Here is a 23847-nt window from a genome sequence, read left to right as displayed (position 1 = left end):
AGTTGGAATAGATGGTTTCATTGAGGAGGAAACCAAAGTAAGAGCTGCAAGAGGCGAGGTGTGATACGGACGCAGTAACTATTCACCGACATAGAAATCAGTAGGGACACCTAGGCTAAAACAAGTGCAATATTCATAAGAAGAGAATCCTGTATTTTCCCAATTATACACCACATGTGGGAAATCACCACTAAAGCAAGGGGGGAGTAACTAACATTTAGTAAGTGCTCACTACAAACCAAGTTCTGTGCTAGGTGCTTTACACACCACACACACACACACACACGCACCCCCACCGTCCTCACAAATACCCCTTAAGTATTATCTGCCCCTCTTCCCTATTTTGTAGATGAGGAAAATGACATCAAAGCAATTAAGTAATTCTCCAAAATACAAAACTAGTGAGTAGTGGAGCTGGTTTTTCCTCATCTTGTCCCACCTCAGAAACTGGCACCGCAGGAAAGAAAGCAGAGATCCTCACTCCTCACCAACCACGCACAGCTATACCAGAGGCTTAAGGATTTGCACAAGAGGCAGAAAACAACCCTACACAGCAAAGTAAACATCCTTTACAGAGAAACCAAACAAGTCACAGTGGTGATCGGCGTCTCCTCCCATAAAGAGTGGGGGACAACTGGCTTTTCAACATCCCCAGGAAGGTTAAAAATACCTTCTAAGTTCATTTGGAGCTGTCGCTAAATCAAATACCTCTCAAACGAGCAGTTTCCTTCTCATGTGAACCCAGTTTTCCAAATAAAATTCATTCTTTAAAGATTTTATTTACCTGGTACAAGGTGTCTCCGAGACAGAACCCGTACTAAGAAATCACCCCCGTCGTACCATGCAGACAGCTACACAAAAGAAGGAACGACGCTATGACCCGACAGCCCACAATGGGACAACTGCACATGTGGCACAGCCGCAGGATCATCTTGGGGTGATGACCTCCCCCTCCGCTGTAACTAGGAAGTCCTTCTCTTCCCAAACAAATGCCCAAATGTGAGCACGCACAAAACAGGAGGGAAAACAACCCACTGCACCATGAGGGCTTTGCTTACTTGGAACCATCAGAGGCAGAGTCCTCAGACAGGCACAGACCGCACGGCTCTCTACAGGTGAACGGACCCGTGTGACTGGGAAGACTGGCTCTCTGGGCTGGGATCTCTCCCACCATGACGGCCTTTCACTGAGGCCTGGGTGGGCACTCAGGTCTTCACGCCCCCGAAGACACTGGACACCAGCGGTTCCCCCCCACACAGTCACTAAGCCAGAGCTGCTGTTCATGAAGACGTGTTTGCCGTGACTCTCATTTCAGTTGACCTTGTCTGCTGACCTGATCCAAATGCCCCCATCACAGGAGAGATCCCGCAGCACCTCCAGTTTACATCTGCGTACACACGTGTGCTCACTTTCCACCAAAGTTATGTTCTAGCTCAAATACACCTTACTCACAAACCTCACTCAGCACAAGATTCAGATGAGCATATTGTTCTTATCTGTGAAACCAGCCCACCGTTTCTGGAAAGCATCACCTTCGGAGGCAATGACAGACCCGCCAGAGCTGCGACCCCATCGCCCATCGTCATCGTGCCCGTGGCTGCGCTTAGCGGCGCGCGCCAGGCACTGGTCTCACTTCAGAAACTGAGCCTGGAGGATTTCAGTAGCTTTCCCAAGGTCACGTGGTACAGTGTGCCGTCTAAATTAGAACCAGGTTCCCACTCCAGTATCCATGCTCCTAACTCTTAGGTTATACTGCCTCCAATGGCTACTGACAGCAGCTAGAGACTTTGCAAACTCCCTCACATGCACAGACCTTTGAGTTGGTTTCAACGGCCACCCAGTCAGCACCTCAGCTGACTGTATTTTTAAATTTCTACAACTACTTAGTCACTGGCTGTGCCACCGGCTCATCGTCTTAGCCCAAACACAGTCAACTCCTAATCCTGTGGTTCTGATTCCTTTGGGTTTAGTGCTGTCTTCATCTAGTTTGGGTTAAGACAGATTCATGGAACGTTGGCTTTCATCAGGTCAATATCTCGTCTCAGCACAGCAACTAATAAAAAGACCTGCTAGATAATGTGTACCTACATCAGAACACCACTGGCTGTTGCACTTACTCTAAGGTAGTAATAAGCTTTTAGAGACATCCTAGACCTAATCCGTGAAGGTAAAAAGCTGCTAGCATGGCTGGAAAGACCTAAGGCAAGCAATCACCAAGTATCAATTCAGTATTTAGTTTTATCCCTCATGATCTTTTGAAATTTGACTGTTTAGAATCTAAAATATTTCCATAGAAACAATCTCTAGCTATGAAACAGCAAACAAGAAGGGGAGGAGACACACACACACTTGACCTAACCCAGGAGGCAGCAGAGAGGGTGGCCTGTGACGGGTGACGCTAGAAGTCAGTGGAGCACGAGGCTGAAGAGGAGATGAAAGTTAATTCAACTGTAAGCTCCTTAAAGTTTTGCCCCATTTCTTAACTCGAGTTTTCTATGCCCTCCCCACCCTCAGGAAGGAAACAGAGGAGCCGGGACATGTTCCATAGGAATGAGGGGAGACAAAGGACTGGCTATGCAGAAAAAGCCATCTGAGGCTTTAAATTTAAAAAAAAAAAAGATAAAAAAATAAAAAGATAACATGTAATAATCCCCATCACATAGCACTGGCTCACTCTACATTACTAGAAACAATGGCTAAAATATCAGTATTTGGCAATTTTTAAATCATCTCAGTTCTTCTTGATGGTCACGTAATTTTTTGGTGACATTAAATTACTTGGTTGTATCACTGATAAGGGAATCTACGGGATAAAACAGGAGAGGCCGGTAACATTACACAAAGCACCATTCTGCTCACACTTGGCTACATCCTAAATCCACACTGCCATCTTAAAACCACTCCTTCTTTAACCACATAACACACAGAGAAATCCAGAAAACCCTGACCAAGATATTACTTGCAAAATGTTCTAAAGGTAATGCTACAATCATACTTTCAACCTTTCCTTTTAAAGATACTAAAACTAACTGTTCTCCAGTTGGGTTCATGCTCATTGTGATGCCAAGAATACTGTTAGCTACCATCTTTATTTGAAACTTTGTTATGCAAATAGATACCAGGGCTCTGAAATCTTTACACCCCTCACTTTCATCCTCTCTTTACAAAGAAACAGCAAGCCATAACAATATCAGTAACTGCTCGTTTTAATGAATGCCTAGTATGTGCCAGGCACTAAATAGGAAGGTACTATTATGAACCGCATTTTACAAGTGAGGAAACTGAATTAACTTGCTCAAGGTCCTAAAGACAGTTAAGTGCTGGAACTGGGTTTTAAACCCAGGTCATCTGACTCCAGAGGTCTTGTCTTTAACATTTATGCCATGCTACCTTTCCAATCTCTAACTGTACATTTAGGGAAGCTTTACAGAAAGAGAGAGAGAGAAAGAGAGGGCAGGAAAGGAAAGGAAGAAGGAAGGAAGGAATTTTATTTGTCAGAGAGAGAGCAAGCACAAGCACAGGGATCAGCAGGCAGAGAGAGAAGCAGGATCCCACCAAGCAAGGAGCCCAATGGGGGACTCAGTCCCAGGACCCTGAGATCATGACTTGAGCCGAAGGCAGACGCTTAACCGACTCAGCCACCCAGGCATCCCCATTGAGGAATTTTTATCTGCATCATTTTATCTGCAGTTTTTCTTTCTTAGGGCTGGTGGAGGAGGAAGTTCTGATGTCCCTTTAACAGGTCCGCATTTGGGTTTGGAGAAGTCCACCTGATCTGAATTCTTCACATACTGCCCTCCCACTATCTGATGCAAAATCCTCTTAAATTATCCGAAAATACAAAAATATTAAAAGGCGTCCTTCCTTTTGTTTTATCACCAAGTAGTTAGATTTTAAACTTCTTCATAAACAGGAACCATTTATTTTACTACTTTTGCATATGTAAAATGTGGGCACTAGCCTAGTAAGAAGCTCAGAATCTATACTCAAACAGCTGATCGTTTGTCAAGTCGGGTTTTTCATGGTTAACAGTACATTTCTTGTTTTCCTGTGAGTTTTAATCAAGGTTGGCTTCGGTCTTATGGAATAGTCTCAGTGACACTGTTATGGTGCCCAATGTGTTGAGAGCAGTCTGGAAGATTAACACTACAGAAAGTTGCCCACAGTCTGCTTCCATTAGGACCAGTGGCCAAGCAGGGTCATGCTGAAATACCTGATTCATCAGTCCATCTCGGCCACTCATAACATACAGAGCAAGGCGGGTTAGAGATGGCACCAGGTATGATCAAAGTGACACAGTACTGTGAAATCTTTCTGCTCAAGATTAGAGGCTTAGGGTCCAATTTCAGATGCATTCAGTTGATTCTCCTTTTTACTCAGTAAACAAAACTGAAAAAATTACACATAACTGTAAACTGAAGGGTTCTTGCTTTTTTTTTTACTCACTGTATTTCATCAATTCCAAGACATACTTTTTTTCTTCACATTTCAATACATCAGAAATAGGTCTTACGACTGATGCCATCTTAATTTGATGAAGTGTAATAATAAAATGTAATTGCTTATATTCCAGATTCTACGGTTTTCAAGTTTTATATCACCATCAACTTGTTACTCTTATTAATTAACTTAGGGGACAATGTTAACAACTTGTCTCCATTCTTTTCTTACCCTACTCTGTTTGCCACAGAAGATATAATAAAGAATGTGTGCGATAAATGCAAGGTAACATAACTTCAAGGAGACAAAAGCTTTGAAGTTATTTTATTCTAAGTGCAAATCTGTTACCCTCCTGTGAAGGAAACAGAGACTGTTTCTCTAGGCTGCATGCAGCCCAGATGTGTTTCTTCTACGAGAAAGACACAGTTCCAAGGTGAGAGAGTTCCAGATGCTGAAGTCTTCCTACTAGCTTACATCAACTTGCTCCAAGACACAATAAGCCTTTTAACTCAAGCTCGAAAACCTCAAGGGCTTTCTCCTCCACCTCCCAAATATCAAAATCATGCTCACATATTTAAACAATTAGGTGAGACGTACAGAAGCTAGCACTAAATATGTCTGAAATTTGAGTGCTAAATGTGCAGTTAATATTAACCAAATTCAGATCTCATCTATAGAAATATTTTTAAAGATGACTTGTTTTCAAGGGGAGGAAAAAGATGATTCTTGTTTTGACTTCAGAAAACTTAAAAGGGGGGGTCTTTAAAATTCAACTCACTACAGAACAAAATTTCTTTGGGATAGAAAAAATAAGCTAATTATTGCTAAGTGACCTAGAAAAAAGAAAAACCCTGAGAGGGAAAAGTTGGGACTATTTGTTTAAACAATATAACCAGCTAAGTTGGTTTTTTTTTTTTTTTTTAAGATTCTTTATTTATTTGACAGAGAGTGAGATCACAAGTAGGCAGAGAGGCAGAGAGAGAGAAGGAAGCAGGCTCCCTGCTGAGCAGAGAGCCCGATGTGGGGCTCGATCCCAGGACCCTGGGATCATGACCTGAGCCGAAGGCAGAGGCTTTAACCCACTGACCCACCCAGGCGCCCAATAACCAGCTAAGTTTTGTTTTGTTTTGTTTTGTTTTCAGAAGATTTTCCCAGCCCTACCATAAAAGAGTGAAAAATTGTCAGTCCATCCTTCCTTATAAGGTACCAGACAGCTTCTTGGTGGTGGTTATTGTTTTTCTTGATTGTAAAAGTATCTTTCAGTTTAGAATTTTAAAAATAATAAGATTAGAGGGGCCTGGGTGGCTCAGTGGGTTAAGGCCTCTGCCTTCAGTTCAGGTCATGATCCCGGGGTCCTGTGATAGAGCCCTACATCAGGCTCTCTGCTCAGCAGGGAGCCTGCTTCCCTTCCTCTCTCTCTGCCTGCCTCTCTGCCTACTTGTGATTCCTGTCAAATAAATAAGTAAATAAATACAAAAAGATTAAAATAAAAATCACCTGCAATCCAAAAAACTAACATTTACTGAGTGCTAATGATACAACAAGCACTGTGTGAAGTATTTTAAAAGCACTATTACATTAATCTAAGTAAGCCCAGGAGGTAAGTACTATTATCATCTCCTAGTTAGAGCTCAAGAAACTGAGTCTTAGTTAAGTTTAAAAAAAAAAAAAAAAAAAAAACCTTGCCTGTGGTCACAAAGAGCTAAGAAGTCACTTGTCCAAAAGTCAAACAGCCAATAAGCTGTTAGAGATTCAAACCAGATCTAGTTAACTCAGGAATCGGAGCTTTTAACTAAGTAAAACTGCCAATCTCTGAAATCACTCATGTTTTTAAACTGATATATTTCCCTCTAGTCTTTTCCTATGCTTATAAATTAATCTGTATAAAATTGGGACCACAGTTAATATTATTTTATACCCTACTCTTACAAGTTTTATTTTTTTAAAAACGTGATTTGTGATGTTTGCCTAATATTCTAACATATGATAGAACACAAATTAAACCATTTGCAATTTTTCACTCAGAAAAAATGCTGCAACTCTTTATTCATAATAGCTGATTGCATTTCAGATTCTTTCTTAGGATACATGGTTAACACTTCAATGGCTATTTATAAATGTCTTGAGACATATAATCCCCAGTTTCATTCCAAAATATTTGTATTTATTGAACTTCAGACAGCACTGAGTGTGCAAGCTTCATCGATATTCTGGCAGCATCAAGAATATGTTTTATATTTTTACTTATTTGACAAGGAGAAAAAAAGGATCTCGTTTTTGTTGGTTTTTTTTAAAGACTTTACTTATATGACAGAGAGAGAGATCACAGGTAGGGAGAGCAACAGACGGGGGGGGTGGCGGGGGGGGGGAGCAGGCTCCCTGCTGAGTAGAGCCCCACGTGGGGCTCGATCCCAGGACCCAGAGACCACAACCCAAGCCGAAGGAAGAGGCTCAACCCACTGAGCCACCCAGGTGCCCCAACGATCTCGTTTTAATCTGCACTTTTATTACTCCACAATTTGGAAATGTTTATGTTTATTGGCAACTGAATTTTCTTCTATGCATTATCTACTGATACCCTTTATGGCTTTCCATTGGGCTGTAACTGTGTCTCTGCTGTATTCTCTCCCCGAAAATGCTGATGTGTCTTTTTAACAGATCCACACATAGAGTAGACGAAGTATAAAACATGAGACTGTCCTTCCTAATGTTGGGACACACACATTTAAAAGAAAGTTGAACTACAGTAAACTGGTGAACTTCGGTTTGTAGTAACTATTTGTATGGCCTTCCTACAGACTCCTGATCAAATTGCCATGGCGCTGATTTGACTCTGAGAGAGTAATATTAATATTCCATAGGATACTGTCACGTTATTCCAAGGATGCCCAAGCTGTAAAGGATATTTACAAAAATAAAGTCAAGCTACATGTGAAAACAGTTCCAAAGTCATCTTCATAAGATCCTTTTATTTAAAACAAACAAAAACAGTTTAGTATTTTGCTGTTTCTTGACGTGCAAGTTGCACAACTTCGCCAGTTAAGAAGCTTTCCTTTGGAACCTTTCTAATGTGATCACTTTCTCTTTTTATACATCTTACCCTCCTCCAATGTTTTCTACTTCTCAATCTCAGTTCACAATATCCAACCTAAGTTCTCCTCGAAGCACTCTCAGCTCTATACCAGGCCTCCTGGAGTGACGGGTTCCCACCCCGCCCTCCCCTTGCTCACGGGGTCCCAAGCTCTCCTCTTCAGCTTCCCGGTACTCAGGGCTCCACCACTGCCAGCTGGCCGACTCCAGCCGCTCTGACTTTTTGCCTCTAGTCCCTCTTCAACTGCAATCCATCACATGTTGCCAAACTAACCTTTCAACTCCATTCCATCACGTAATGGAAGTCAGGATCTAACACTCTGAACTTCCAGTTTCGCCACAGCCCACACCCTTCTTGTCTCTCCCAGCCCTGCTCCTTTCTTCCTGGCCTACTGGGATCCTCCCTGAGCTGGCAGGCCTCACTCAGCCATGGGGGACTGACTCAGGGACAGAGAAGGGGAGGGGGCAGGTGCATGGCAGCGGCTGTGTCCTCCCAGGGAGGGCACTGGGAAAATAGTCCCCTGCGCTGGCCCATTCAAGCTACTCTGGGCTACCTGTCTGCTCCCTGCCAGGATCCTGGGCTGACAGGTCTCTGTGCTTTTGTTCATATGCTTTCTCAGCTACTCCAACCTCCCAAAAGACAGTGCAAATCAGACCTCCTGATTTCTTCCTCCATTACCAAGTCCTGCACTTGCTGCTTCCAGTTGCTACCAGACTGACAGCATCACACCTTTTTAGCACTCAATGACATACACTGTGCTGTCCTGTCCCACACTGTCACGTGTGGATGAACCTGCAATTCCTAGAGCTGCAGAACAATTTCAGTACCTCCCAAGGAACTTATAATTTTACATGGGCACACCTTCACAAACATCAAAGTCCTAGACACCAAAAATATTATCAAGATTTACATACTCATAATTCTATTACCTTTGAAAGAGTTAATGAAATAACAGCTTTCAGTAGGCATATCCAGATTCCCCAAAACCAAAAAGACTGTATTACAAACCTCCCACAGAAATTGTCATTTTTCTCTTTAGAGATGTAAATCTGAAAACATTATTGAATTTTGCCCTGCCGTTACGGGCCATGTCTCTGCATTCATTAAAGTCCTTCCTAGAAATGACGTGGGTACGGCCCTTTATTTAAAAGCTCACTCTAACATAGATCAGGTTGGGTCCAGTTTTCTCTAACCCCATTTCTAAAAGTCTGATGTGCTCGCACGAGCTCAGAAGTCAGGCATCCACCTAGATTCCAGTGTCACCAAATGGTTCCTCATGCTAACATCACCCACTCCAGTACTTACTTAGGTCACACCCAATGCAGCCAGCAATTCCCTCCCAAAGGATTTCAGGAGCTAGTTTTAACAGTTTTCCCTCCAACACAATCTAAGAAAACAGACATTACTGGGCTAACCTAAAAACACACTGAATTAACCCGTGACGCAGCTTCCGTACTGGGTCAAAACAATGCCACGGTGGGAAACCATGTTCAGATCAAACGCCAGGGATGCAACGATGGGGTTTGAGGAGGCCAGAGTAACTCTCCCCTGCTTTCCCACCCAGGTTCTGAACTACCTAGGAGCCAGCCAGGCACAAGGTGCTACCTGCCGCGGAGAAGGCCAGCAAGGCCTCAGGCACAGGGCAACCTTGCACTAACACCGGGCCCCAAGAGCAACCACGCGGAGGCCGCCCCACAAGGAGCAGAGCTGGAGCGGGGCCCACGCTTCGCAGCCTGCTGCACCCCACAGCCGGCTCCTTCTAAACTCCCGGCCTGGGTGGTGGGGATGCCTGGGGTGGCAGCCCGGGCACAGACCAAAGATGCAAAAGGCCAGGAAAGGGGATTGGGGGGTGGAGGGGGATCCACCAGACACTGGTTCCTGCCCTGCTCTCCTCCAGTGCAACTAACAATGACAGCGATGGCCCCGCAGGCCCGGGACTGCGCTCTAATAGCCGAGCGGGCGTCAGGGAGAGTACAACGTAGTGGAAGGAGCCAGGATGCCAGGACACCAGGATGGGGCACCCTCTGAGGAGAAGGAGCCTGCAACACACCGCGGGCGGCCGGGACCAGGACCGGGAGCCAAGAGTCAGGAGTCAGGAACCACCACCAGCAGTGCAGGCCTCAGGACAGCCAGAACTCAAGAGAAAGAACTGGAATTGGAGCTTCGGGCTTTTGTTACGCTTGGGCAGGGAGGAGGAGGTGTTAAAAAGCCAGGTTTCACACAGTCTGGGGACACAGCGGAGAGGACGGGAGAGATACCGGAAACAGGAATACAGATTGAGGAGTCCGTCACACAGAAACCAGAGCGAGGCTGTGGGCTCAACCAGGCCCGGGGGCCGACGAGAGGGAACCCCGAGTGCCGGCCGCAGACGAGAGGGAACCCCGAGTGCCGGCGTCCGCAGGGAACAGGACGGAGAGGAAGGAGGACCCGCGGGAACATGGGACGCAAGGCCCAGAAGCCTGACGGAGCCTGGGTGCCAGGGTCCAGGGAGACAAGTACTGTGAGTGCTAAGCCAGAGAGGAAGGGGCAGCTGAGCAAAATCCTCCGTGTGGATGCGTCCTTCCACCCTCTCAACACGGGCTTCGAGTCTCCTCCAGAGAACTCTGCTACCAAGTCCTCAAAGACAGCACTAACCCACTCGCCAAATTACGTTTCGAGAGAACTCTCATTTTAAAGTTATTACATGTCCTTGGAAGTGATACTTGCTTGAAATGGGCTGCCCAAAAATAGCACGGCTGCACGTCAGCCCATTCCCTGTTCACACCCGCACCATGTAAACCAGAAGTACACACTAAACAAAGTTGTAATTATTCCATGGCAGGAAGGAAAATCAAATGTAACAAATAAATACAAACGAGCTATTCTCCTCTCCTTTCTGACACCACCTCTAAAGCGGACTATGCTTTTAAACTCTTGATCCACCCGTCCATCTTCGCCTTTTCTATCAACTGACACACCAACAGCAGCCACACCTCACTCCTCTGCATGTAAGCGAGTAACAGTACTTGCACAAGTCACCAAAAATATTGTGAGTACATATGAGTGGGGTTTCCTTTTTTCCAAATTGTTTTCTACTTCCCAGGTATGCCCACTGTGTAACTACCACATTTGCCTGAATGTGTGGCTTTTTAGAGTACTGAAACACCAAGATAAAAAGTCAGATTTTAGATGGCCCACAGAGATTCCAACTCAGTAGGATGGACCTAGAGGAATCTGCATTTTTAGCAAGTACGCCAGAGGACTGTGTCAATTCTAAAGCATGACAAAAACCTATTTTATTAGTTATCTGAATCTTACCAAGTGCACTTGTAAAATAACTACATAAAATCCAAAAAATCACCCACATGGACTCATTTTATGAATCCCTTGAAGAAAAGAGATGAAAAAGGTGCCTCAGCCCAGCTCAAACTCCACTCTTCCTAAAGACCAATGACTGCATTATTTCTGCAAAGCAGCCTCGTACACCTTCTGAATCCTGGCGAGGTGGAAGGGGGAAGGCAAAAGGAGGAGATAAAAACATTGTTAAAAAGCTGCTTTCTGCCCCAAGGATAATGATCGATCGTTTCCCATGCAACTGCTTCAAAACAGTGAGAAAAGGGCAAGGTGGAGTTGCTCTCACGAAGGACAACATTGGGAGTAAGAAATAGTTAAGTAAATTTCACAGGGATATGAATTAATGCTGTCGTGCCTTAATCATCTGAATCACTGACCCATTTTCTCACCCCTAGCCTGGTAGGTGAAACAAGAGCCAAATCTCTTACCGGAGCCAACAGCTGGCCCAAGCAGTCATTTTTAGAGAAGGCAAAGGTAAGAAATGGTCATTTTTTAGATCTGCTAAAGGAAGACATTACTGTTGGTTTGCAACAGTGACCCATAAAGGAAAATCCCAACAATATGGCCATCTCCCAAGGTTCTGAAAAGCCTGAGCTGTAGACTATGACAGGGGGTCCCAACATCAGCCATTCTGCTCGCAAAAGCCTGGTTCCCGTGCAGCTCCCTGGACAGCACATGACCTTTGCTCCCGCACAGAGCAGTCCAACAGCACTACAGCACACACTTGCCAGCCCACAACCCGGTTACAGCAGTGTCCATGCCGGTGGGCTCAGCCACGTGGGGAAAGCACCCGACTGTGCTACTGTACTGTGTCCTTACAACTGGATCTGACAGCACATAAGACAGACGCTTCCTTCTCCTGCAGCACCCAGCTAAACACCATGGCTCTCAGCAGCCCATACTGGCCACAAAGGTCTTTATGACACCAGCCCAGATGTTTATTTTTGGTTTTTAATGAGGGGGGAAACGGAAAACTTAAAATGCTAATTCTGGTGATAAACCCAGTTCTGAAACTTAACACAATCCAGACAAACATTTTAATTTTAATTGTACCAAAAAATGGCAAAACTTAAGTTTCAACTAGAAGCTCACTGTATTCAAACTAGGCAACAGTTTCTTCAGTTGTGAAAGGGGAAAGAAAAATCTATAAACACGAAGAAAATGTAGAAACATATCACCATAAATATTTCTATGAGGCAAAGTAGTATTAGCATTTAGGATTTTTTTTTCTTTTCTCTTTTTTAACCTTCTGGAAAAGGAACCCACATCTACCCCAAAACATAAAAGTCTACTGATTAATGCATTTGAATTTTATACCAATTGAAACCATGCAACGTATGGTTGGAGAAGATGGCCTGCCATCTTATGTGTTAGCAGACGCAGTCTACAAGGAGGATGCATATTCCCCCAAATAATGCATCTATGAGGAACAAGTGAGCCTACGCAGCATCCTGGGTTCCTGCCCAGGCAACTTAAGGCCTGTGTAAGGAGGAAAAGATACTAAGTGAATCACATCTAGGATAAACACTGGGAAGGAACATTCGGGAACACCTTTCTGTTGCAAGCTGAATACTCTGATGCTGGCTAGGTCTTGGACTGGTAAACAAAAACAGGGCTGGGACACCAGGAAGTCTTACAATGAACATGTGTCTTCTGGGCTGAAAGCATTCACAGTAAGATATAACATCTGAGGAAAAGAAACTTCACTAATTATAAGCCATTAAGAGACACCTTTCTGCCTCTCAATTTCTTTCCAGGAGGCAGCCCTCCAAAGCACAGGAATGTAAGATCTTGTTAAGTTCATCCTACCCTTCCAAGGCCTACATCCTGTTTGTTGGATGGGTCCATCCAAACAAAGCAAGTTCTGCAGAGAGGTTAATGCCACAGGCTACTAAATGAATGAGCTACTAAATGAATGAGCCCAACTCCATCTTTAACAGCTGTGATTTGGGGCAAATTTATTAAATTTATTAAACAAACTCTAAAACTCCATTCCCTCACCTACCTCAGCATTTTTGGTTATTTTAAGATTTTATTTTTTCAGTTGACATGAAGAGAGAGTGTGCACAAGCAGGAGAGGAGCAGAGGGAGCAGACTCCCTGTGAAGCAGGGCACATCGGGGCCCTATCCCAGGGCCCCAGGACCCTGACCCAAACTGAAAGCAGATGCTTAACCGACTGAGCCACACAGGTGCCCCGCTACCTCAGCATTTTGATTAATCCTACTTCAGGAGTCAGTGGAAACAGTTCACATAAATAAGAAATTTAACAAAATGTGAACTCACAAGAAGTCCACGCCAAGGGCTAGCTACTAAGATCAAGCCCTTAGAGTCAGTCATGTTACTTAAGAAACTTTGATTTGCGGACAACTTCCCAAGTTTGCAATAAAGATGCAAGAACAGTACAAGGAACTCCCTGCGTCCATACTGATCAAGTGTTTACATTTTGCCCGACCATTTTATTGTGCCCGTAAAGTTGCTTTTAAGTGAAAAGAAAATGGAATCTTAAAAAATGAAAGTTGTCTATACTCCACCTCTTCCATTGTCATGCCTGTCTAGATAGCAGTGGAATTCCAAGAGAACTATCCCAGAGCCTTACCCTTCCAGAGGAAGGGAACCATCTCATTCACTTGTAGCTACTCCAAATCCTGGCCCCAAATCTACCTTCATTTTAGATCCCATCTTGTTTCCTCCTTAAGCAATAAAGAGAATTTGGAGAGGACAGGGTTGAAACAAATGATCAGCGACTTGAAGACCAAAAGCTCCAGAGTATTCTTATACTCTGTAACCCTTCAGTCTGAACTGGGAAGTTCTAATACTCCAGAACTGATCGAACATGCCCACACCACTGACGGCCTAAGATTACATCCTCTGGCATTTGGGGAGAAGTGCAGGTTTGAGGAAAAGAAAGAATGACTGGTTTGCCAGTGAGGCAGCCACGATTCAGGCTGCAAATGGGTATCTTACAGCTCAAAAGGAAGAACTAGTTCCTCAAATTTGTCATTTTTAGTAGTTGGGATATCTCACAACCGCCTCTCAGTAACTACAAGAACTCAGCTAAACAACGTCTAGTTATACACCAGGACAAGGGACAAATAATTTTATGTCTGTTCCTGGGGAAAAGTGAAAAAGGTATAGCCGATCACTACTGCAGGCCACTTAATCTTTCCAGTCATAATTTAGGGTTATGGGGACTTTTTAAATTAAAAATAAAATCAAGGGGCACCTGGGTGGCTCAGTGGGTTAAACCTCTGCCTTCAGCTCAGGTCATGATCTCAGGGTCCTGGGATCGAGCCCCGCATCCGGCTCTCTGCTCAGCGGGGAGCCTGCTTCCCCTTCTCTCTCTGCTTGCCTCTCTGCCTACTTGTGATCTCTGTCAAATAAATAAATAAAATCTTTTTTAAAAAATTAAAAAAAATAAAATCAAGATACATGGTTTGATAAACTCAATGATTAAGAGTAAGCAAATAATAATAACTATTCAAAATAATAATAACTACTCAATACATATGCCATTTGCTATACCAAGTGCTTTAGCTAAAGTATCTCAATCTCCCATCACAACCCTGGTTACTTGGTAGGAGTAATTTTTTTTTTTTATGATTTTATTTATTTATTTGACAGATCACAAGTAGGCAGAGAGGCAAGCAGAGAGAGAGAGAGAGGGAGAAGCAGGCTCCACGCCGAGCACAGAGCCTGATGAAGGGCTCAATCCCAGGACTCTGAGATCATGACCTGAGCCGAAGGCAGAGGTCCAACCCACTGAGCTACCCAGGTGCCCCAGTTGGTAGGAGTATTATTTCCACTTTTACGGTTCACTCTGATCTGATGTCAGAACTCAAGTTCTCAGCCACCACAGGATAAAACCACCATAAGAACAATTGTTCTCACCTCCACGGCAAAGGAGGGACAGAAAGAGTGAAAGACATGGGACTTAGTCACTGTAGACATCAAGACATATGGCCCCACAAATACAGGAAGGCCAAACAGAGGGAGTGTGGACAGAAATAACCTGCACTGAGTGGACACAGTAATAGGGTACGACAGAGGATGACAGGGTGCTACCAGTATTTTTAACAGACCTTTGTCTATTAAGACAGAAATGATGGTCTCAGAGCTTACTGAGGACAAAACAGAGAAAGACAGTTACACATGCAGATTCTGGACACTGGCCAATCTGGATTCAAATTCCTCCTCATCACTTGCTAGAATTTTAAGGTCCTGGGCAATTTAACCTCTCAACTGAGGTCTCCTCATCTATAAATGCAGAAAGTAATTCTACTTCTCTCCTAGGTTTTGATAGGTAAATGAAACAATCCATTAAAATACTTAGCATAATACCTACTTGACTGGAAATGCTCCTTAACTAACTATTGGTTAGTAGCTAAAGTTATTACTGTTATTTGTAATGCTGTTTTGTTATTTCCACACCTTTTTAGCTGACTGCCCCAACACACACCTAATAGAAAAATAAAGCTCCTTAATTTAATCAAGATTTTTAAATTCTCAAGATGAGTCTGCATGATTTTTCTGACAAGATAAATACACCTGCAATTGGCCAAAGCAAAATTCCAAGCACAAACAAGGTCAAGTATACAAGAATATGAAATACTGCAATAGAGAGGTTTCAAAAAAGTTCACCTTGAGGATGTAGGCTTCACTGTTTCAATATATTAGTCCCATCCATAAATGAAGTAATTTCTAGACCCATACACCCTAAAATACATCACCAAGCAAGGCATATTTTTGATTGTACACCTGTGCTCAAACTGATTTTATTATTCACTTAGTGCAATGGCAGGAACTATCTTAGAAACTAAAGCATGCTTATGATCCTACAGGGGACCTTCTCACCATTCGCCTCTTAGTATCACATCAAAGATAATAGTTTTTATGTGCGTTTAAAGCATAGCACACTTGCTAATTATCAACAAATTCTGTTATGGATATTTTACAGAAGAATAAAAAGAGAAAAAAGTGGACCCTTTAAAAAAGCTGAAAGAGTCCCCCAACTTGCCACAGGATTAGGGGAAAAAACTGATCACTAAGGTATCCCGTATCCTTTATTAGACCTACTGCAACTACAGTGTAAAAATCTCTGACTATTTTAAGTGGTGGATCCCAGGGAGAGAGACACAAGTGTCTAATTCCCTGCCTTTCCCTCCACAAAGTCTCACTGTGGCAATCCAGATCCCACTGTCCCCATGCTGACAGTAGCTCTTTGCCTGACCTGCCCCGCCCCAACCCCATATATGAGATACACAGTGGAAAACTCAAACCTGCTAGCTCACTGGCATTGCAGAGTGGAGGTGGGAGGGGGCAGGACAAATAAACATCCTCTATATTCTTCCACTAAAACCCACATCACAGGAACCTGCATGCAGCTTTCCATTTAGTGTCTACACCTCGGAGAAGGCAATGATTTCTTAAATTATGAGAAGGTACTGTTGATGAGAGCAAGCAAACAAAAAAAAATGCATCTTATAAAGTTTTTGAAAAACTGAAAACTACCATGCTGAAGAAGCAGTGCAATAAGGAAGTTGGCACGGAGTAGGTGACAACAGTTTATCAGGAGGTAGAGCAAGCAAGCCCAGCTGGTACACTCTTCCACCACAGGAAACACTATTCCTGAATTTTAAAACTTATTCAAATAATCGTTCAGAACGAGAGGTAAAACTGTCACATGAAGCATTTCCTTACAATCAGCCTATGTCCCTAGAGCCACACAATCCTGCCTATCCTGAAGGAGCCAGGAAGAATTTGGAGAGACTTGCCCAAGTCACACTGGCCACCAGAAAAGCCTATGAAGAACAATGTCAATGAAAGTACTTTTGAAACAGACCCTACCAAAAGGCAAGGAGTCCCAAGAAGGATATCTTCATGCACACCAAGATCAAAGTCTGATTTATAACAAAAATAAGTGGGTAATATCATTTCCTACATAAACTAACAAACACAAAAATCTGAACACTTCCCTCAAAAACTGTTTCCAGACAAACATTCAGGATTTTCATAATTTATCTCATTAGAAGCTTTTCTAGATTTATCAGTTAGCATCTCTCATTTGCTACTAACCATGCTATATAATCCACTTTTTATAATAATTGAACAAAGTGGCTTTTAAGATAATTTACACAGCAAAGTTATACATCATCCACTAAAAGACAGGTAGGGATCCTAATGTAGGATCCACACCACACCCATGTACGACTGCAAGCATCTCCTAAAACACAATTAACTCCCCTCACTGAGCAGAGTGCGACCCACGGGCTATCTGCTGGGAACCTGAGCATCTTGGTCAGTACGTAACTAGCAAGAGAAAGCCACCACCACAACGTGGAGATGCAGAAGAACAAAATGTGGCCAAGTCTGCTTACCATAGGCTTGTTATCAGTCTGTGATGAGCAAATTCATTCCAAGTGCTACATCTCAGCCAAGTAACAAACAGAGTGCCATGTTTTAGGCAAATAACAATGGTTTCTTCTCTTTTCTCCCCGCTGCATCTCACGGACCTTTACCAGCACTCCTTGGTGGACTCGCCACGCACCACTTTTTGAGGAAGCTCGCAGATCATTTCGGGAAAGTTTTGGAATGCCACTAGCAATGGAAAGAAAGCTGAGCAAGGGCATCATGGTCCGTTACCTGCTACCTCAATCATAGGCTGTAAGAGCAGACCAGCACTGTCCTCAGATCTGGTTCTCATGGGGTGCTCCCTGCCGTAGTGAACAACATCACCAACCAGCCGGCTGGCTGAACAGTGTGTATATGTATGTATACATGTACATGTATATTTTCCCCTGACACCTTCTGCTCCCCAAGAGGAAATCTCTCCTCCAAGTCCTAGCCATCATACCTCCTGAGTACTTTTCACGCAAGTCTATTTTTCTCCATCCTCACAGCCACCAAATTCATCCAAACCATTATTATTTCCCCATCAAATGGAGCACAGCAACAGCAGGCTGGATGCGGCCCCTAACCTATTCTCCCTCTGCTGCCTTACCCATTAATCCAATCTTCTTCAGAAAATAAATCCATCCCTGTCAACCACTGCTTAACACTCATCAGTAGCTCTGTAACTTTTTCTCAAATCCCAAATTCAGTATTCCACGGGCCCTACCCACGCTGCCCTCCACCTGTCTCGAGTCGCATGTAGTGGTTCTCAGTAGAGTAGTGGCTCTCAGTAGACCTCAAACACACTACCTCCCTCTAAGTTAGCTAACGCTACCCTCCTTTTCTAGCATCACTTAGATGGCAGTGCTACAACCACTTCCTAAGGTCTGAAAACCCACACAGCTAGATGGGCCCCCATCTAGCTCTCACTCCTCCCAGTACCCACTGCACAGCACCTAGGACAGTGCAGTTGCTCTATTTATGTCTTGTCTGGGTCTGCCACGTCTTCTTGTGGCACCACTGTTTTCCCAATACAGTACCCTTCACCTGAAAGGTAACCAATAAGTAAGTACCTGAATGGATGAACAAGAAAACAGACAAACCAGGAAAACTGATTGTGGTCCAAAGTCACTTGCCACTAGAGCCAAGGCTGACACCTACAGCACTTTAGAGGCTAAAAGGGCCACTAAAGAAAGTGTCACCTCACATAACTGAACAAATCCAAGGACCAATCAGACTTTTACTACCAAGTTATGCTTCTGTATTACTATTCTACATTATTTTTTAACAGAACCCTCTAAAAATACTTCACTGGGAAAACAATCATGTTTCCAGTCACCTAACATTAGTTAAAAGGTACAGAAATCTAGTTATGATAATGAATACAAGCTTCTTAAATGAAAACAGTAATCAAATCTTGGAATAATTATCTCTGCATTTTTCTAGACAGATAATCGTAGTTTTACAAAACAAAAAACAAAAAACCTCCAAACCATTACACAGTAGAGACAAATTTTTACAGGCTTCAGAACACCTTTAAGAGGGGTGCTAAATTCTGAAGCCAAAGGTGATTTTGATGAAAACCTAAGAGGTAGAGCTCCATTCTTCCAGACCCAGCTTAGTCATCCAAAAAACAAACAAACAAACCTAGTACCTCCCCTACACTGGCACCAAGCTGGGCACCAAGAAGACAACCATGACCAAGACAGCCCTGTCTTGGTGACCAGCAGCCCCGGGTGACCAGCCAGAGGCAACTCATTTAATTAATCTCTCTGGGCTTTAGTTTCTTAATCTGTAAAATGAGAAAGTTAGGTTAGCTCTCTAAGGTCCTCAACTCTCTAAATATCCAAAGATTCACTAATGATCACAAGATAAATTCCTATTTGACAGTATCATGATGATTTCCTACTTCTATTCATTATTTTTATCAGAGAGGTGTGGTTTCATTTAAGAATTTTAATATATTGATAAAAGTAAAATATAAAAGAGCAGCAGTAGCATTTTTAATTACCTTCCCAGCTCCTAACTCCCACCATAATCGGCTATGGACTTCTGCCTGGCATAATTGCAAACCAACCTGAAATACAACATGACATCTTTTTATTTCTTGTAGAAAAAAAGTGATCACTTACTCCCAATTTCTTTTATACTTTAACATCATCCATCATCTTTGAATATCAAAGGGTTGTTTTTTAAGAAGCAATGCAAAATAATAAAGATTCCTAGGAAAAAAAGGAAAATTTTATCACCCAAATAAAGCAATAATGGCTTTAGAACCCTGAGAAGATATTACACTAAACTCAAAATTTCCTGTGACATAAAAAAGAACAGCTTTTTTAAAAAAGATACATAAACACGTCCATAAAGAATGGACAAGGCAACGAAAGAGTCACACAGGGCCAATGTGTTCCTGACATCATCTCGAGATCATCCAAAATGTTCCTTCACCATCTTTTTTTTTTTTTAGTGAATTTAGCTATGTGACCTATATCTATTTCAGTGCACGTTTGTTTATATCTAGAAACCATCTGAACACCGAAAGTAAATCAGTTTATTACAAAGCTGAAGCTTTAAGGGCCATTTTTTATAGTCACACACTTTACTCTGCCCTGACTAAGCATTTTTATTCTTGCAATGCCTTATTTATAGATGTTTATAGGATAGCCATGGTGTCTGCTATCAAATCCAAAAAGCCATATATGGATTATAAAGGATGAAAGATAACTACCTCCAAAGTTAACCTTAAAAGTTAAATGTGAGTATCTGGTTACCTGAAGAACTCTCTCTCCCACTAGACAGTAAACTCCCTGAGGGAAAGTCCTACCTCTTTTTTGTCAGTTATGCACCAAAAGGCTGAGGATCACTGAAACAAGAGTAAATAAATGGATGGTGACTTTATCTCAAGCAAACTTTCTTAAGCACAGGGAATAAAATGTTGCAAAGCTAGGTCTGAAATAACTACTCTAACTTGGCACTTAGATTGCTCTTATGGGTCACACAACTCATACACTGAAGCACTCAATTGTATTCTGTCACAAATGAAGAACGCTTTTTCTTTTGACCTAATTGCTTAAAAACCATACTATAAATATTACATTATTGACTGTGTTTGTATGAAAAAAAAAAAAGTTGTAACATTTCTTTGACACATTATTATAAAGGTAAACCAATATTCATTTTAATTCAATAAAAGAAAAACTCATGGAGTTTGGGAACTAGTTTGGGAACTAATCCTCTAAGTCCACTGGTTAAAAACTAAACCAAGTACAGATGAATCTATGCAAGTTCTATTTTAAAACTAAGTCAGTAGATGCATTTTAAACTTGACTTCTGTATTTTAAACTTGGGGAAAAGGAGTTATCTTTTCCTCAAAGAAGAAAATAATGTTTGAGTTTTTAAACCATCACCATCATGTATGATACACAACCTGTATCATTTTTCTGTCCTGACTTCCATGTCAAGACATAGAAAAGGGAGTAATTTTTTAAATTAACTTAAAAATACACCTATTGATTAAACCAATATAACTAGAGTTTGGAATTCCCATTCCAGTCTATATTATTATTATTCATTTCTTACCTAAAAATTCATTTGAATCTTGAAAAACCTAGAATTCCTCAGGCTTCAATTTACTGGCTTGCACAGAGGAAGAAAAAAAAAAAAAAAAAAGAAGAACATATCAAGAGAATATAAATTATAAAATACACAGTGCTGGAAAATAATTCTTAAGTATCATGGTTAGGAAATTCACCTGTTACAAGCCTCACAAAAATCCATTATTCCCTTTATCAGGTCATCCAAGAGGGGAGAATGCCATATTTTAACTAGTGGCAAAATAAGAAAATTTGGTTCCTAAAATTTACTGCAAGTCCCTATACATTTTCAAATTCTGTTTACTTTGTAACTTTTTTCTACAGTACAGATTTTTCCAGGGAAAATAAAGTTTTCGTGAGCAAATCTGGAAGACATAAAATGTCTCCTACTTATTATCACCTAGAAAGGCAAACCGAGTACTGCTCCGTGCCCCTAGCATCTAGCTTTCAGCCTCTTTATTATCATTGTCAATGAATGGGCCCCAGTCAAATGAAAGCTGCCATTTTAGGGTAAAGACTGGAGGGCTTCTGTTGTGCAACAGCAAGACAAAAACACTCCGCGACAGATGTACTCTGGGGGCTGGGAGACGGATTCAACTTCATAAAATCACTGCTCAAGTTATTTCTGAAATAAGAATTACCTAGTACTCACACATTACTACAATCTAAATAGAATTATAACTGGGATAAATCAGGTTCCCATGCTGTTAAGATCCCAGTCACTAAGATTTGTTTGTCATCGTTAGAATGGATCTGTGAGGAAATAAAGAGAACTATTTTTTTTTTTCCTATTGGATTATTACGCATAGTGAGTACTCCCCCCTCTCGTTATTGGGAGAGAATTGGGGGGAAAATACACGCAACCTCTTCGAAAGGTAATGCCCACTGCAAAGACGGCTTAAATTAGTATCTTAGAAAATAAAAATCAGGGCCTTCACATAAGTCCTTTTAAAATAAATTAAAATATTCAACATACCCCAGCAATCGAGCCCAGAGGATGGACATATTTCAAGATAAGTTATTTAAATCGATTGCTAGATAATATACAATGGGAAACTAAAAAGTATACTTAGCGAGTAGAGAGCTGGATAGTGTATCTAATTCTAGCAATTCAAAAGGAAACTCTCCATGTGGGTTGCTACTTTTCTTTTGTCCATTGTCTGTTCAGAAGAGGGGGGAAAAAACTAGTTTAAAATCGAGGCGTGAACAGTCTCTAAAAGTGACCTCCGGGAAAACCGTCCGACCCATAGCAGGAGCACTCCCCGCGCCGCCCGCTCTACGGGGGCGCTCACAAAGCGGGCGGCCGGCCGGGAGTTTGGGGTGCGCTCCCACGGCGCGGGGCTCCTCGAGGCAGAGCCATCCGGAGAAAGGCGGCTCGGTAATGATGGCTGCTCGGGGCCGGCGGCTCCTTCCCCGGAGCCTCTCGACCCCCCCCTCCACCCTCCGCCCGGGATCCGCCGCCCTCCCCACCCCCCCGGGCCGCGCTCGCCCCGCGCGGACGCAGCCGCACCGCAGCTCACCCGGTGCCCGAGCCCCCGCACCCCCGGTGAGCCCAGTCCCCGGTGCGAACCAAACAAACAACGCGTCCCCCGCCGCCCTCCTTCCTCTCCCCGCTGACCGCTTGGCCTCCAGCCACCTCGGCCGTTCACGCTCCGAACCGCGGATCTCTGCGGGGGCAGAGCGCACCCGAGCCACCTCGGGGGCCACCTGGTGACCCCCCCCCGCCCGGCGCTGACCCCCAGCGGGGTCGGGGGTGGGGGAGCCGAATTGCCTCGGGGGGTTAAAGTCGCTATTATGCAGTCGCCGCCGCCGGCCCGGCTAGCTCGGCAAGGTGGGGTCCCCTCCTCGCCGCGCCTCCCCGCGCTCGCCCCGGCCCCGCTCCCTTTCTTCTCCTCCTCGCGCATTTGGGAGCTGCCGGGGAGCCCCGAGAACCCCCAGCTCCGGGCTCGCAACTCCGCGCCCGCGGCCGGCACGGGTTGGGGTCCGGACTCCCCCAGCGCCGCGTGTTCCTGCCGCCCCCGCCCCACGCGGCGCCCCGCGCACTTTCCCCGCCGCCAACCCACCTCGCCCGGTGGCCGTCCCCGCGCGGGTCGGCGCCGCCGCGCCAGGAGGGACGCACTTTGTTCGCGCCGGTGCGGCCGCCGCTCCCGGCGAGCGCGGCGTGGTCGGTCCGGAGCGGGGGGCGGGGGCGGGAGGCGGGGGTCGCCGCCGTCCCCGAGCCGCCGCCGCCGCCGCTCAGCCGCCCCGCGCCCGCGCGCCCATCGCCCACTCGCACTTGAGTTGGAGCCCAACTTTTTCTCCTTCCTTTTTCTCTCGAATGGAGCCGGCAACTCGTGCTCGGCGCCGGCGGGAGGAAACGCGCTCGCGCTCCCCCGCGCGCAGACACGCTCCCTCCTGTCCCCCGTCCCCCCCCCCACGCCGGCAGCACAACAAAAAGCCATTTACATGCGAGGAAGTGACCCTCGGCCGGACCGCGCGCCCCCGCCGCCGCCGGCCCCGCGGACGCAGGCAAAAGTTGGGGCGCCGGGCGGCGCTCGGGGCGCGGGTTCGGGCCCCGCGGGCGGCGACGCCGGCGACAAGGCACGGGCGGCGCTGCGCTCCTGCGCCGGCCCCGGCCCCCGCCCGCCCTCGCCCCTCGCCCCGCACACGCCCAACTCCTCGCTCCCAACTCCTCGCGCGGCCCCGGCCCGAAGCGATTTCCTGCCGCCGCCCCTCCCGGAGGCGCCCGGCGAACTCTCGCACTCACCGGGTCGGTCGGTAGGGCTCCTCAGCTGTCCTGTGCCGAGGGGAAAACAAAACGCAGAACGGGCTCCGGAGTTGGCTCGGCGGCCGCGGCCAGGGGTCTAATCCACGGGCGCGGAGTTGGTCGGGGGCGAACGGGGCTCTGGCGAGTTTCAGGGTCTCCGGGTCCCCGGGCCGCCTCCTCAGCGGCGCTCCTTTGTGTAATTTCACTCGATTCAAGTTTAATCCGATAGTTCCCGAGCACGAGCGCGTCCGCACTA

General features: G+C 44.7%; 1 protein-coding gene across 8 annotated transcripts in view; it reads right to left on the bottom strand.

Moving 5' to 3' along the window:
* The window catches only part of CHD7 (chromodomain helicase DNA binding protein 7), a 186685-nt gene extending 162844 nt beyond the window's left edge, over window positions 1–23841 (bottom strand). For 5 of the 8 annotated variants that reach the window (XM_059394624.1, XM_059394630.1, XM_059394629.1 and 2 more), the window contains exon 1: window positions 23592–23841. The gene's annotated coding sequence lies outside the window, so the exon portion shown is untranslated. Of the gene's footprint in view, window positions 1–19263; window positions 19330–20831; window positions 20889–23591 lie in introns of all 8 variants that reach the window. The other 3 variants (XM_059394625.1, XM_059394627.1, XM_059394626.1) reach the window with 3 other exon arrangements.
* Window positions 23842–23847: the final 6 nt, after the last annotated feature.

The sequence above is a fragment of the Mustela nigripes genome, chromosome 3, assembly GCF_022355385.1.
Source record: "Mustela nigripes isolate SB6536 chromosome 3, MUSNIG.SB6536, whole genome shotgun sequence".
In the NCBI taxonomy this organism is placed as follows: domain Eukaryota; kingdom Metazoa; phylum Chordata; class Mammalia; order Carnivora; family Mustelidae; genus Mustela; species Mustela nigripes.
Note: the sequence above shows the minus strand (reverse complement) of the source record. Positions and strands in the feature narration are given on the sequence as shown.